Here is a 13959-nt window from a genome sequence, read left to right on the forward strand (position 1 = left end):
AGAAAAGCCATATCATGTAATTTATTACACCACAACAACATACCAAAATCTTTGGGGCACAACAAAAGCAGTGATCAGAGGCCAATTTATAGCAATAAATGCACACATCAAAAAAGAAGAAAGAGCCAAAATCAACACCTTAACCCAACATCTTCAACAACTAGAAAAAGAGCAGAAAAAAAAAAACTATAATATCAGAAGAAAAGAAATAATAAAGATTTGAGCAGAAATAAATGAAACAGAAAATAGAAAGACAATAGAAAAAAAATCTTGGGTTTTTGAAGACTGGTAAAATTGACAAACCACTAGCAAATTTAACAAAGGAAAAGAGGGAGAAAATACAAATAACACTAATAAGAAACAAATTGGGCGATGTCACAACAGACCCAAAAGAAATTAAAAGGATAATACCAGGGTACTATGAAGAACTGTACTCCTACAAATTTGAAAGTCCAGAAGAAATAGACAGATTTCTAGAAATGTGCTACTTACCTAAACTAACACAGACTGAGGTAGAAGATTTGAACAGACTCAAAACAAAAGAAGAAATTAAACAGGTCATTAAAAAAAAAATAACCAACAACAACAAAAAAAGTCCTGGCCCAGACTGTTTCACTGGAGAATTCCACCAAATACTCAGAGAAGGACTGACACCAATCCTAGTCAAATTAGTCCAGAACATAGGAAAAGATGGAATCTTCCCAAATTCATTTGATGAAGCAAGTATAACCTTGATACAAAAACCAGGCAAAGACATTATTAAAAAGAAAACTACAGACCAATATGTCTCATGAATATAGATGCAACAAATTTCAACAAAATACTAGCCAACAGACCCTACCAACATATCAAAAAAATAATACATTATGACCAAGTGGGGTTCACACCAGGTATGCAAGGACGGTTCAATGTTAGAAAAGCAATCAATGTCATCTATCACATAAGTAAAATAAAGAAAAAGAACCATATGAGCATATTAATTGATGCATAAAATGCATTTGATCAAATCCAACACCCATTCCTGATAAAAAAAAATCTCTCAGAAAAATAGGAATAGAAGGGATATTCCTCAACATAATAAAGGGCATATATGCAAAACCAACAGCCAACATTATTCTCAATGGAGAGAGATTAAAACCATTCCCCTTATGAACAGGAACCAGACAAGGATGCTCTCTGTCTCCACCTCTATTCATCATTGTATTGTTAGTGCTAGCCAGAGCAACGAGGCAAGAAAAGGAAATCAAAGGCATCTCAATTGGTGAGGAAGAAGTAAAACTGTCTCTATATGCTGATGATACGATCCTATACATAGAAAACCCAAGACAGTCAGCAAGAAAACTACTGGAACTAATTGAGAGATTTAGCATAGTGGAAGGATACAAGATCAACATACAAAAATCAGCTGGATTCCTCTACACCAGCAAAGAGATTGCTTAAAAGGAAATAAAGACATCAATACCATTTACAATAGCCCAGAACTTGGAGGTTGCTTTTCATTTGAATGTGGCTCTATATTAAGGCCAGGGCCTGAGGTCGGTGGGCAGGTGCTCAGGGGTTGCTATTTGCTTGTGGGCAGCTCTATTTTAAGGCCATTGCTCCAGGTAGGCAGATGCAGAGGGGTTAGGAACAACTAAGGGAGATGAACTTGTCTGTCAGTTTGTCATCTTGTGGTGGCATGGATGTTGCTATGAGGCTGGAGGCTATGCCACCGTGTTGCAAAATGCCATAAAGATTATCCATGGTGGAGAGGTTTCAGCAGAGCTTCCAGGCTAAGACAGACTTGGAAGAAGGAAGAGGCCATCCACTTCTCAAAGACTTGGCCAGTGAAAACCTTCTGAATAAAAGTGAAACACCATCTGATATATTACTGGAAAACTTTATGAATAGCCCTGAAACATTGTCTGATGTAGTGCCAGAAGATGAGCCATCAGGTTAGAAGCCACTCGAAATTTGACTGGAAAAGAGCTGACTCCTCAGAATAGAGACGACCTTAACGATATGGACAGAGTAAAGCTTTCAGGACCTCCACTGGCTGATGTGGCATGATTCAAAAAGAGTAGAAACAGATGCAAACATCCATTAATAGCTGGAACATGGAATGTATGAAGTATGAATCTAGGAAAACTGGACGTCGTCAGAAATGAAATGGAAAGCATAAAGATCAATATCCCAGGCATTAATGAGCTGAAATGGACTGGCTTTGGCCATTTTGAATCAGACAACCATATAATCTACTAAGCCAGGAATGACAAGTTAAAGAAGAATGGTGTGGCATTCATCATCACAAAGAGTGTTTCAAGATCTGTCCTGAAGCACAATACTGTCGTTGATAGGATAATATCCACATGCCTACAAGGAAGACCAGTTAATACTACTATTATTCAAATTTACATACTAACCACCAAAGCCAAAGATGAGGAAACTGAAGATTTCTACCAACTTCTGCAATCTCAAATTGACTGAACATGCAATCAAGATGTGTTGATTGTTGCTGGTGATTGGAATGCAAAAGTTGGAAACAAAGAAGAGTTAGCAGTTGTGGAAAATATGGACTTGGAGATAGAAATAATGCTGGATATCGCATGACAGAATTTTGCAAGGCCAATGACTTACTCACTGCAAATACCTTTTTTCAACAACATAAGTGATGACTATATACATGGACTTCACCAGATGGAATACAGAGGAATCAGATTGACTACATCTGTGGCAAGAGGCAATGGAGAAGTTCAATATCTTTGGCCAAAACAAGGCCAGAAGCTGATTGTGGAACAGACCATCAATTGCTCATATGCAAGTTCAACTTGAAGTTGAAGACAATTAAAACAAGTCATGAGAGCCAAAATATAACCTTGATTATATCCCTCCTGAATTTAGACACCATCTAAAGAATAGATTTGATGCATTGAACACCAATGACCGAAATCCAGAGGAATTGTGGGATGACATCAAGAACATCATCCACGAAGAAAGCAAGAGGTCATTAAAAATACGAGAAAGGAGGAAAAGATCAAAATGGATGTTACAAGAGACTCTGAAACTTGCCCTTGAGTGGAGAGTAGCTAAAGCAAATGGAAGAAATAACAAGATAAAAGAACTAAACAGAAAATATCAAAGAGCAGCTCCAGCAGACAAAGCCAATTATCATAATGAAATGTGCAAAGATCTGGAGTTGGAAAACCAGAAGAGAAGAACACTCTCAGAATTTCTCAAATTGAAAGAACTGAGGAAAAAAATTAAGCCTCAAGTTACAATGACAGGAGCTCTGGTAGCATAGTGCCTCAGGCACCAGGCTGCTAGCCAGAAGGCTGGCGGTTCAAACCCACTAGCCACTCCTCAGAAGGAAGATGGGGCGATCTACTTCCATAGTGATACTGCCTCGGAAACCCAAGGAGGGGTTGCTATCAGTCAGGTCTGACTCGATGGCACATAACAATAACACGGGCAAAATATTGTATGATGAAGGAAGCATCAAAAGAATATGGAAGGAATACACAGAGTCACTGTACCAAAAAGAATTGGTCAATGTTCATCCCTTTTGGGAGGTGGCATATGATCAAGAACCAATTGTATTGAGGGAAGAAGTCAAAGCTGCACTGAAGGAATTGGCAAAGAACAAGACTCCAGGAATTGACGGAACACCTATTGAGATGTTCCAACAAATGGATGTCCCACTGGAGGCACTCACTCAGTTATGCCAGGAGATTTGGAAGACTGCTACCTGGCCAACTGACTGGAAGAGATCCACATTTGTACCCATTCCAAAGAAAGATGATCCCACAGAATATGAAAATTATTGAACAATATCATTAATATCACATGCAAGTAAAATCTTACTGAAGATAATTCAAAAATGGTTGCAGCAATATATTGACAGAGAGCTTCCAGAAAGGCAAGCTGGATTCAGAAGAGGACATGGAATGAGGAATATCATTGCTGATGTCAGATGGATCTTAGCTGAAAGCAAAAAATACCAGAAAACTGTTTACTTAAGTTTTATTGACTATGGAAAACCATTCGATTATGTGGATCATAACAAATTATGGATAACATTGAGAAGAATGGGAAGTCCAGAACACTTGATTGTATTCATGAGGAACCTATACATAGATGAGGAGGCTGTTGTTTGAACAAAACAAGGGGATACTGCATGGTTCAAAATCAAGAAGGGAGTCCATCAGGGTTGTATCCTTTCACCATACTTATTCAACTTGTACGCTGAGCAAATAATCCAAGAAGCTAGATTATATGAAGAACATGGCATCAGGATTAGAGGAAGACTTATTAACAACCAGTGATATGCTGACGACTCAACTTTGCTTGCTGAAAGCAAGAATGACTTGACGCACCTACTGATGAAGATTATAGACTACAGTCTGCACTATGGACCACTTGGTATAAAGAAAACAAAAGTCCTCACAACTGATCCAATAAACAGCTTCACGGTGGATGAAAAAAAAGATTGAAGCTGTCAAGGATTTCATATTACTTGGTTTTACAATCAACACCAATGGAAGAAGCAGTCAAGACATCAGACGACATATTGTATCAGGCAAATCTATTGCAAAAGACCTATTTCAAGTGATGAAGAGCAACAATATCTCCTTGAAGGTGCACCTAACCCAATCTGTGGTATTTTCAATTGTCTCTTATGTATGTGAGGGCTGGACAATGAATAAGGAAGACCAAAGAAGAGTTGATGCTTTTCAGTTGTAGTATTGGAGAAGAATGCTAAGAATACCATGGTCTGCTAAAAGGACTAACAAATCTGTCCAAAGAAGTGCAGCTGGAATGCTCCTTGGAAGCAAGAATGGCCACATTTTGTCTCACCTACTTTGGTCATGTTGTCAGAAGCAACTATTCCTGAAGGATATCATGCTTGGTAAAGTGGAGGGTCAACGAAGAAGGGGAAGGCTCTCAATGAGATGGATAGACAACAGTGGCTGCAACGATGGGCTTAGGTATAGCAAGGATCATGAGGCTGGTACAAGACCGGGAAGTGTTTTGTTCTGCTGTGCATAGGGTCACTATGAGTTAGAGATGACTTGATGGCACCTAACAACAACAACAACCAACCAAAAAAATAAAATACTTGGGAATAAATCTCACTAGGGACACAAAAGACCTGTACAAAGAAAACTACAAATCACTGCTTCAAGAAACCATAAGAGAACTACATAAATGGAAGAAAATATTATGCTGATGGACAGGAAGATTGAACATTGTGAAAATGTCAATACTACCCAAAACAATCCAGACATTCAATGCAATCCCAATCCAGATCCCATTAACATTCTGTAAGGATATGGAAAAACCAATCACTAACTTCATACAGAAAGGAAAGAGACCTTGGATAAACAAAGCACTATTGAAGTTCCTAAGGCACTTGACTGCTAACCAGAAGGCTGGCAGTTTAAACCCACCAGCCACTCCTCAGAAGGAAAGTTGGGCAATCTACTTCCATAGTGATACCACCTCGGAAACCCAAGGAGGGGTCGCTATGAGTTGAGTCTGACTCCACAGCACATAACAACAACAACAACAATTGAAAAAGAACAAAGTAGGAGGTCTCCTATTCCGGGATCTCAAAACCTATTATACAGCTGCAGTAGTCAAAACAGCCTAGTAGTGGTAAAATGACATAGACCAGTGGAACAGAATTGAGAACCTAGAAATAAATCCCTCGACCTATGGTCAGCTGATTTTTGACAAAGGGCTGAAATCATTAAATGGGCAAGAGATTATGTCTTTAACAATTGGTGCTAGCAAAACTTGATATCTATCGGCAAAAAAAAAAAAAAGGAAACAAGATCTTTACCTCACACCATATATAAAAAAACTAACTCCAGAAGGATCAAAGACTTAAATGTGAAACCTAAAACTTTAAAGTTCCTCGAGGAAAAAATAGGGACAAACTTAGGAGCCCTCATTTATGCATAAATAGACTGTCAAGCATCACCTATAATGAACAAACAGCAGAAGGTAAACTAGATGAATGGGACCTGCTAAAAATTAAATTTTCATGAGCTTCCAAAGACTTCTCCAAAAGAGTCAAAAGAGAACCTACAGATTGGGAAAAAACATCCAGCAACAACTTACCTGACAAGAGACTTATCTCTAAAATTCATAGAAAACTCTAATACCTCAACAACAAAAAGACAAATAATCCCATTTAAAAATGGCCAGAACACATGAATAGACACTGCACTGAAGAGGATTTTTAGGCAGCCAACAAACACATGAAGAAATGTTCATGATCATTAGCCATTAGAGAGACACAAATCACAACCATGAAATACCATCTTGCTCCAGCCCTAGTAGCAAAGTTCAACAAGACAGAAAATAACAAATGCTGGCAAGGATGTGGAGAGACTGAGACTCTCAAACACTGCTGGTGGGCTACCACCTTGGGAGGTAACACTGCTAGATTGGTAGAGACAAGTATTGATTTGGGTGAAGGGAAGTACCAAAAGTACTAAAGAGTAAAAAGTGAGTAATCAACACAGTGGCACTGAGGAAGAGGAAGACATAGAGAGGAACATGGAAGATACAGACAACAAAGATGAACCATTTTGCACATACAGTACTGTGTTGTCAGTGATGGCAAGCATTGATCTATGGGTGGAGAGATGGGTGGACAGGCTGAACGATCAAGTATGTCTAGTCAGGGGGCAGTGTGCCCATGACCATGTGTAGGGCTGGCAGACAATGTTTCTACAAGTGCATTTGTATGTGCTGTAAGAATGTCCAGGTATATAGTAGAGCTGACAAGGGACAAGGTTATGGTGACTTCTTAGCCACAGCCAGCTACCTGGAGGGAGCAAGTAGTTGGACCTGTGGGCTTGGGACCATGGCTGCAGGGGTCATCAAGCTCAACTGGCATAACATACTACACAAAAACATTGTTCTACAGCCTACTTTGGTAAGTAGCGACTGGGGTCTTAAAAGTTTGCAAGCAGCCATCTAGATGCAACTATGGCTCTCTCCTCAGCCAGAGTAAAGAATGAAGAAAAACAAAGACTCATGGAAACAATTACTCCATGGGACTGGTACGCCATGCAATCCTCAGCCTACATGACCATGAGATCAGAAGAACTAAATGGTGCCCCGCTACCACTGTCAACCACTTGGAGGGGGATTGGTGCAGGAGATCCTGGATAGAGCGGGAGAACTATGTGGAACAGAACTCAAAATCATAAAACAAGACCATGTTTGCTGGTCTGATAGAGCCTAGAGAGACCCCTGAGACTATGGCCCCAAGTTACCCATCAGGTCTGCAACTGAACTCACTCCTTTTGCTTCCAGCCAAACAATAGACAGACATATGGGGTGAACATTCGTATCAGTTAGATACACTCCTTGGAGCAATCAACTGTGGGAGAACAGAAGGGCAGCGTTTGCACAGGGAGACAGCTCGGATGCCGAAAGTGCATGGGAGGGAAGCAAACAGGGAAGAGGTAACTGTGGGGAGGAAGTAGGAAGAGAGCTGCTACATTGTGGGGAACTGCAGTGAATGTCATGAGACAAAACATGTATGAACTGTTGTATGGAAAATGAATTTGCTCTGTAAACTTTCACCCAAATCACGATAAAAATTTAAAAAGAAACAAAAAGATGTCTATTACAATATTTTTTACAATAGTGTACAATTATAAACACAAGCATCAAACAATAAAATCTTAGTAAAATAAATTATAGTACTTCTACATAGTACTATGCAGCCATCAAAAATAGTACTTAATAATTATGAAAGTAAGGAACTCTGGTGGTGCAGTGCCTAAGGCATTTGACTGCTAACCAGAAGCTTGACAGTTGAAACTCATCAGCTGCTCCATGGAAGGAAGATGAGGAAATCTACTTCAGCAAAGATTTACTATCTTGGAAACTCAATGGGAGTCACCATGAGTTGGAATCAACTTGATGGCAGTGGGTAACATAAAACTATGTTTGTGATATATTAAGTAAACAAACTTCTTCTCTCCAGCCTTCCTCAAAGCTGCAGATTTGCATATCCAACTCTCTACTTGACAAACACACCCAAACAGAACTCAACTGCTAAGCCCCAACCTATTCCTTCTTAATCTTTCACATGTCAAATAATGGCACTGCCCTTCCCTCAATTCTTAGGCCAAACACCCAGGAATAATGCTCAATTCATTTTCCCTCACTCCTCACATCCTGTTCACGAGCATCTCCTCTACTCATGGCCTTCCTAAATCCAGCCACTTGCTCCATCCCACAAGTACCACACTAGTCCGAGGCATGAACATTCCAGCTTGAACTTCAACAATCACCTCCCAAATTCTCTCCATTCTCCCATTCTTAACCCCTACAGTCTATTTTCCCTGCAGTAATCTGAAAACCAAAAAAAAAAAAAAAAACCCGCTGCCTTCAAGTCAATTCCAACTCACAGAGACCCCGTTGGGTCTCCAAGGCTGTAACTCTTTATGGAAGTAGACTGACTCATCTCTCTTCTATGGAGCAGACGGTGGGTTTGAACTGCCAACTTCTGGTTAGCAGCCAAATGTCTTATCCAGTGTGCACCAGAGCTGCAGCTATGAGAAGGATCTTTTGAAAAAAACAAATCAGTCACTCCGCTGATCAAAGGGCTCCTATCTTTAGAATAAAATTGAAGTGTCTTAGCAAAGGCCTCTATGACCAGGGCCCCACTTCCATCTCCCACTGTACCCACCATCCCTTCCCCACTCATTCACTCACTCCATTCCAACCACAGTGGTCTCCTTGCTATTCTAATGACATGCCAAGCACATTCCCACCCAAGGAACTTGCATTTGCTGTTTCCTCTGCCTGGAACATTCCTCCTCAGATAGTCCATGGCTTCCTTCTTTACATCAATAAAACCTCCTCAAGGGGGTTTTTGCTGCCTCATACCTCTGTCTCCCTCTCCTGCTCTCCTTCGTTGTTTACATGGCTGTGTTACACTGCTACACTAGACTGATCATTGGCCCCCAATGAACCATATTTCCTAAAATCCACACCCTTATAGAGTACCTCCCACATTAGTCTGGACTTATCCATGTAAATTGCTTTGGTCAATGGACACAAGCAAAGGTTCTGGAAGCAGAGGCTTAAGAACAGTGTATATGCTGAGACTCATCCCCTTGGAACTCTGCTACGGCCATAATTTAAGAAATCCACGCGATCGTGCTGGAGAACTCATGTGGAGGGAAAACTGAGGCTTCCCAGAAAACAGCCCCAGCCACGCACCAGCCATGAGCATCAGGCCGTCTTGAATCACCCAGCCCCAGCGAACCACCAGATGACTGCAACAGCAGGAGTGAGCCAAGATCAGCAAGATCAGCAGAACTGGCCGGTTCAGTTTGGCCCAAACTACAGACTTGTGAGCAAATAAATGACTGTTATTTTAAACCACTAAGTGTTGGGGTGGCTTATGATACAACAATAGATAACTGGCACAGCAGCTATGACAGAAACTCCCAGTTATTCAGCAGAATCTGTTTTCTCTTCCCCCAGGACCCACACTAGTCTATGTCATCTTCCTTGCAGTGCTGTGAATAAATTCTAGCCAATGGACTGCTAGCGGAACTGAAGAGGCCAGCTTCAGAGATAAGACTTTCAAGAGGGTTTGTCTTCTCCACACTTTCTCCCTGGACACACACAGTGCTGTGGAATGGAACGAGCCTATTTCTTGGAGGGGAAGAGCCCACCATCCAGGAACACCTATTTTGAACCACTTTGTGAGCAAGAAAGACATCTATTATACTGGGGCCTTTACACATTCGCGGGTCTATGTGTTAGATCTACTCGTTGTCTGGGCCTATCTTGGTAGGACCCTAAACTTGAGAATGGTATTTATATTTTTAGATGTTGGGGGTGGGGAATCAAAAGAAGAATAATATCCCATCACATGTGAAAATGATACCAAAATCAAAGTCCAGCATCCATAAGTAAAGTTTACTGGCAAACAGCCACACTTCCTCATTTATGGATCATCTATGGCTGTGTTCCTGCTGAGAGCACCAAAAAGCAGTTGTGGCAGAGACAGTCTGGCTGCAAAGCTGAAAATAGTAATTATCCATCCCAGTATGGAATAAGTTTGCCGGCCCTTGCTATAGATGGCCAACAGACTAACGTCTAAACATCTTTTTCACTGTTTTCTCTCTAAAACCTTCAAAGACTTTCTGGTTGGCCTCAGGAATCAGCGACCTAAATTTGTTTCCTATGACACTATCATGTGTCCTCTATTCTGCACAAGCTGGTTTCAAAGCTGCCCCAGGAAGGCGTAACAGTGCTACCTTCTACAATTTTCATCTAGAAGGTGCTTCTCCCATTGGACCCTCATAATCTAAATCCACCTCATCCTTCAACCTACTCAGGATCCCATCTCCCCATCCAAGAAGCTTCCTAACTGCTCTGCCAAATGTTTCCAGGGTGTATTCTACTCCCATCCCAAGAGAGATTCTTAGAAGGGACCATGCACATAGAGCGTACTAAAGGCTCTGACAAGTCCTGCAGTAAAGATGCCTATTTCCCTCTGCTTAATTCAGTCTTTCCCAAACTTCATTGACCATGGAATTTCTTTTGTCCACAGGACACTTGTGAACCACAAGCATCCAGTACACAGCCTGAATGTCAAAACTTGTTGAAAGAATAAAAACTGCTAACATCCCCCAGAGTTAGGGGTCGACAATGTATTTTAGAAACGCTGCTCTCGAGCTCTTTCTTTTCTCCCTCTCCTCTGAGCAGCTCCCCTCCACGTCATCTATAATATACCAAGTAATGCCAGCCATCACCATCAGAATAGCTGTCATTTATTTAGCACTTCTAGGCACTGTGCTAGGGACAGCACTAGCCAGCAACAACCTGCTGCCATTGAGTCAATTCTGACTTAAGGTGTCCTTGTGTGTGTCAGAGGAACACTGTGCTCCACAGGGTTTCCGATGCTCACTTTTCAGGAGGAGATCTTCTGTGGCCCCTCTGTGTGGACTGGAACTCCCAGCCTCTCAGTTAGCAGCGAAGAATGCTCACTGCTTGTACCAAGGACAGCTGTGGATCCTTCAAAGGCCGTCTCTTTCAATTCTCACAACCATCTTCTGACATAGGTACTACTATTCCATTATTGGTGTCCTGCAATAATTCAACTACAGATCAGAAAATGTAAATCGTTGTTGTTGTTGTTATTTGCCATCGAGTCGGACCCGACTCACAGCGACCCCTCCTTGGGTTTCCGAGGCGGTATCACTACGGAATAGAGTGCCCAACCTTCCTTCTGAGGAGTGGCTGGTCGGTTTGAACCACCAGCCTTCTGGTTAGCAGTCAAGTGCCTTAGGCACTACGCTAGTCCAAGATAAAGTAAGCAGAAAGACCAGTATTCAAAACTATACTGGTCTAATTTCAAAGCTCATGAACTTTCTTCTCCAAGCTATCTCCTAATAAAGTGTGGTCTACACTGCTGACTATCCACCCAAAACCCACTGATGCCTCTCCCGTGCCACTAGAACCTTGATTCAGAATGTAATGGCAAGGAAGCCCAGGCAATGGATGATGACTGGTCTAAGCCAGTCACAATGGCGTTCCCGCTTCCCCACCTCCCAGCCTTCCTTGCAACTAGGAATAGGCATCTGGCCCAGTTCCGGCCAAGAAGACACAAATATCATCTGACTCCTGGAGGGGTTGTCCTGGGAAGGCCTCTGTTACCTGAAACAAAGGGGTGAACTCTTTATTCCTTCACACTCACCTAGTCCTCGCCCTTTCCTGCTCCCAAACCAGCCGTGATGGCGGAAGCTGTAGGAGTCATCTTGCAATCAGAAAGGAAAGGCCAGAAGAATTTGCAAAGATATTAGTCCTGATATCGTTGACCTACTAAGTCAACCACATACCAAGCATTCCAAGCAACCACATACCTCCAGACTTCTTGTTACATGAGAAAAAGAAACCACTATTTGTCTCATCGCGGGGACTGGGTTTTCCATTTCATGCAACTGAACACATTCCTGATTGATCCACACACTGTCTGCATATTACTTACAGTTTAGAGTCCATTAGTATTTCACATATATTGTCAGCCTTGTCTCCCTAACCATGAACAACGTTTCTTGAAGACTAAGTCCATGATGTACATTTTTGTTTCTACAGGAGCATACACGTGTTACTAAATTTTGCTTAACATCAAGGTTGTCAGGATGGTCTACTCAATTTAATACTTTAGTGTTTGTGAGTGGGGAGTTTTCACCATTAAATGGCTGAAATAAGATAATCGTCTCCTAATGGACTCATAATGCTTAAAGTTTCCATATGAAAACATGCATCAAAACATCTAAACTATGTATTAAATACAGATTCATGGACCCCAATATAATTAGAATCTCTCGGGCTAGACACAAAGAATCAACACTTCAAGAAGCTCCCCCTAGATGATGTTGATATACAAAATTTGAGAATTTCTGGAGAAAAAGTCTTGCGGATTCAAAGCCTACGTGAAGTCTGGTGGGGTCTGGCTGGGCCTGGACCCATCAGGCCCTCCTGAGTGGCCCAACCCTAGCCCTAGAGACTTAGGCCCAATCTAAATTGGCATAATTGCTCGAGACCCTGCCCTCGGCGGTGCGGATGAAGCAGTTGGCATGTTGTGTGGTATACTTGGACTAAGAAACTAACAAACAGATGCACTCCCAATAACTGTAACCACCTACCATCCCAACGCCTCCACCCCCAGTATAAAAAGAAAACCCCTACACAGAGAGGGAGCAGTGAAGCCCGGGGCCCACTGCCACCATCACCACCCTCCAAGCAGTTACCAAAGGATGGAGCATGTTGAAAAGAGAAAACTCTGGAGAAACTTACAGTGTGTGACACAAACTAGCATTTGGGATTCCTGACTCACAAGTACAGAAGGGCCTTCAAGCTGGCCGTGGGGTTATTTACTTCCTCACTTCCCACTGCATGCAGTTCTGAGTGGAGACTGCTCTTGGGCCTGGTCCAGAAAGAGACAGAAGGCTGGGCCAAGCAGCCCACACTTCTTCTCCTAGCAGCAGAGCCCTAGCCTCAACTGCTTGCCCAAGCTCCAAGAAAGGCAATCCTCGAACCTCCCAACATAATTCCCACCCCCCATCACTCTGTGACATTTATCTTATTTCAGGTCTGAGGATCATTTTCCCAGATGACAGGTGCACACAGAAATGAATCACAGGTAGCAGGCAGCATATGACCACACGTACACACACAAACTCCTCTTTCAAACGGATGACCGTCCTGCATGCTGACATTAGGCCAAATTCAAAACCATGGAAGTAAAAGACCTGCAAGTGAATGAGAAGCTAGAGTCAACTCATCCAATCTTAGAAGAGGGGCCAGAAGGCTGAGAGATTCGGCAGGTATTGAAGAGTTCAGATCTTAGAGACTGTGACCCAAAAACAGGGTGAACCCTCCAGCTCCGCACATGGCCATTCCACCCAAGGAAGCAGCCCTCCTTTCACCCCAACATCACCCCCAGCAAATGCCAGCAAATAGGAGTCCCCCATGTGGGCCGCTTGGAAGAAAGGGATGGAGCTGAGTCCTTCAGAGGTCTAGAACAACGTGGGCATCCAAGGATGCCTGGACACCAGCTCCTTTCCAATGCTCTTGGGACCTTCCTCCTTTGACCAACTGGCCCTCAGAAGACACCATTTCTGTCAGGTTCTTTCTGAGTAACTTTGTATCCCTTTTCCCAAAAAAAAAAAAAAAAAAGCTACTTCAAACTCCCCCTCAAGTTCTGTTGGAGAGTCTTAACAACACACCAAAGGTATTTTCCCACACCATCTGAGAGTGTTGGTCCAGGCATTATTTATTTTCTTTCTATGGTTTGGGTATACAACAGCTCACTGCATCAAAATGATATGACTAGGCACAGGGAGCTCAATGGGGACTTATTTTTCTCATGCGTCCTGCCTCCTGAAATGTACAGCACTGGAAAAAACAAACCCCAAGGAGCACGGGGGG

The 13959-nt window shown here is 42.2% G+C and overlaps 1 protein-coding gene across 1 annotated transcript in view; it reads right to left on the reverse strand.

The window, feature by feature from the left end:
* KSR2 (kinase suppressor of ras 2) overlaps positions 1-13959 on the reverse strand; it is a 516639-nt gene that overhangs the window by 501946 nt on the left and 734 nt on the right. The gene's annotated exons all lie outside the window — the stretch shown is intronic.

The sequence above is a fragment of the Orycteropus afer genome, unplaced genomic scaffold, assembly GCF_000298275.1.
Source record: "Orycteropus afer afer isolate SDZICR_OR568_19922 unplaced genomic scaffold, OryAfe1.0 scaffold00048, whole genome shotgun sequence".
Lineage (NCBI taxonomy): Eukaryota > Metazoa > Chordata > Mammalia > Tubulidentata > Orycteropodidae > Orycteropus > Orycteropus afer.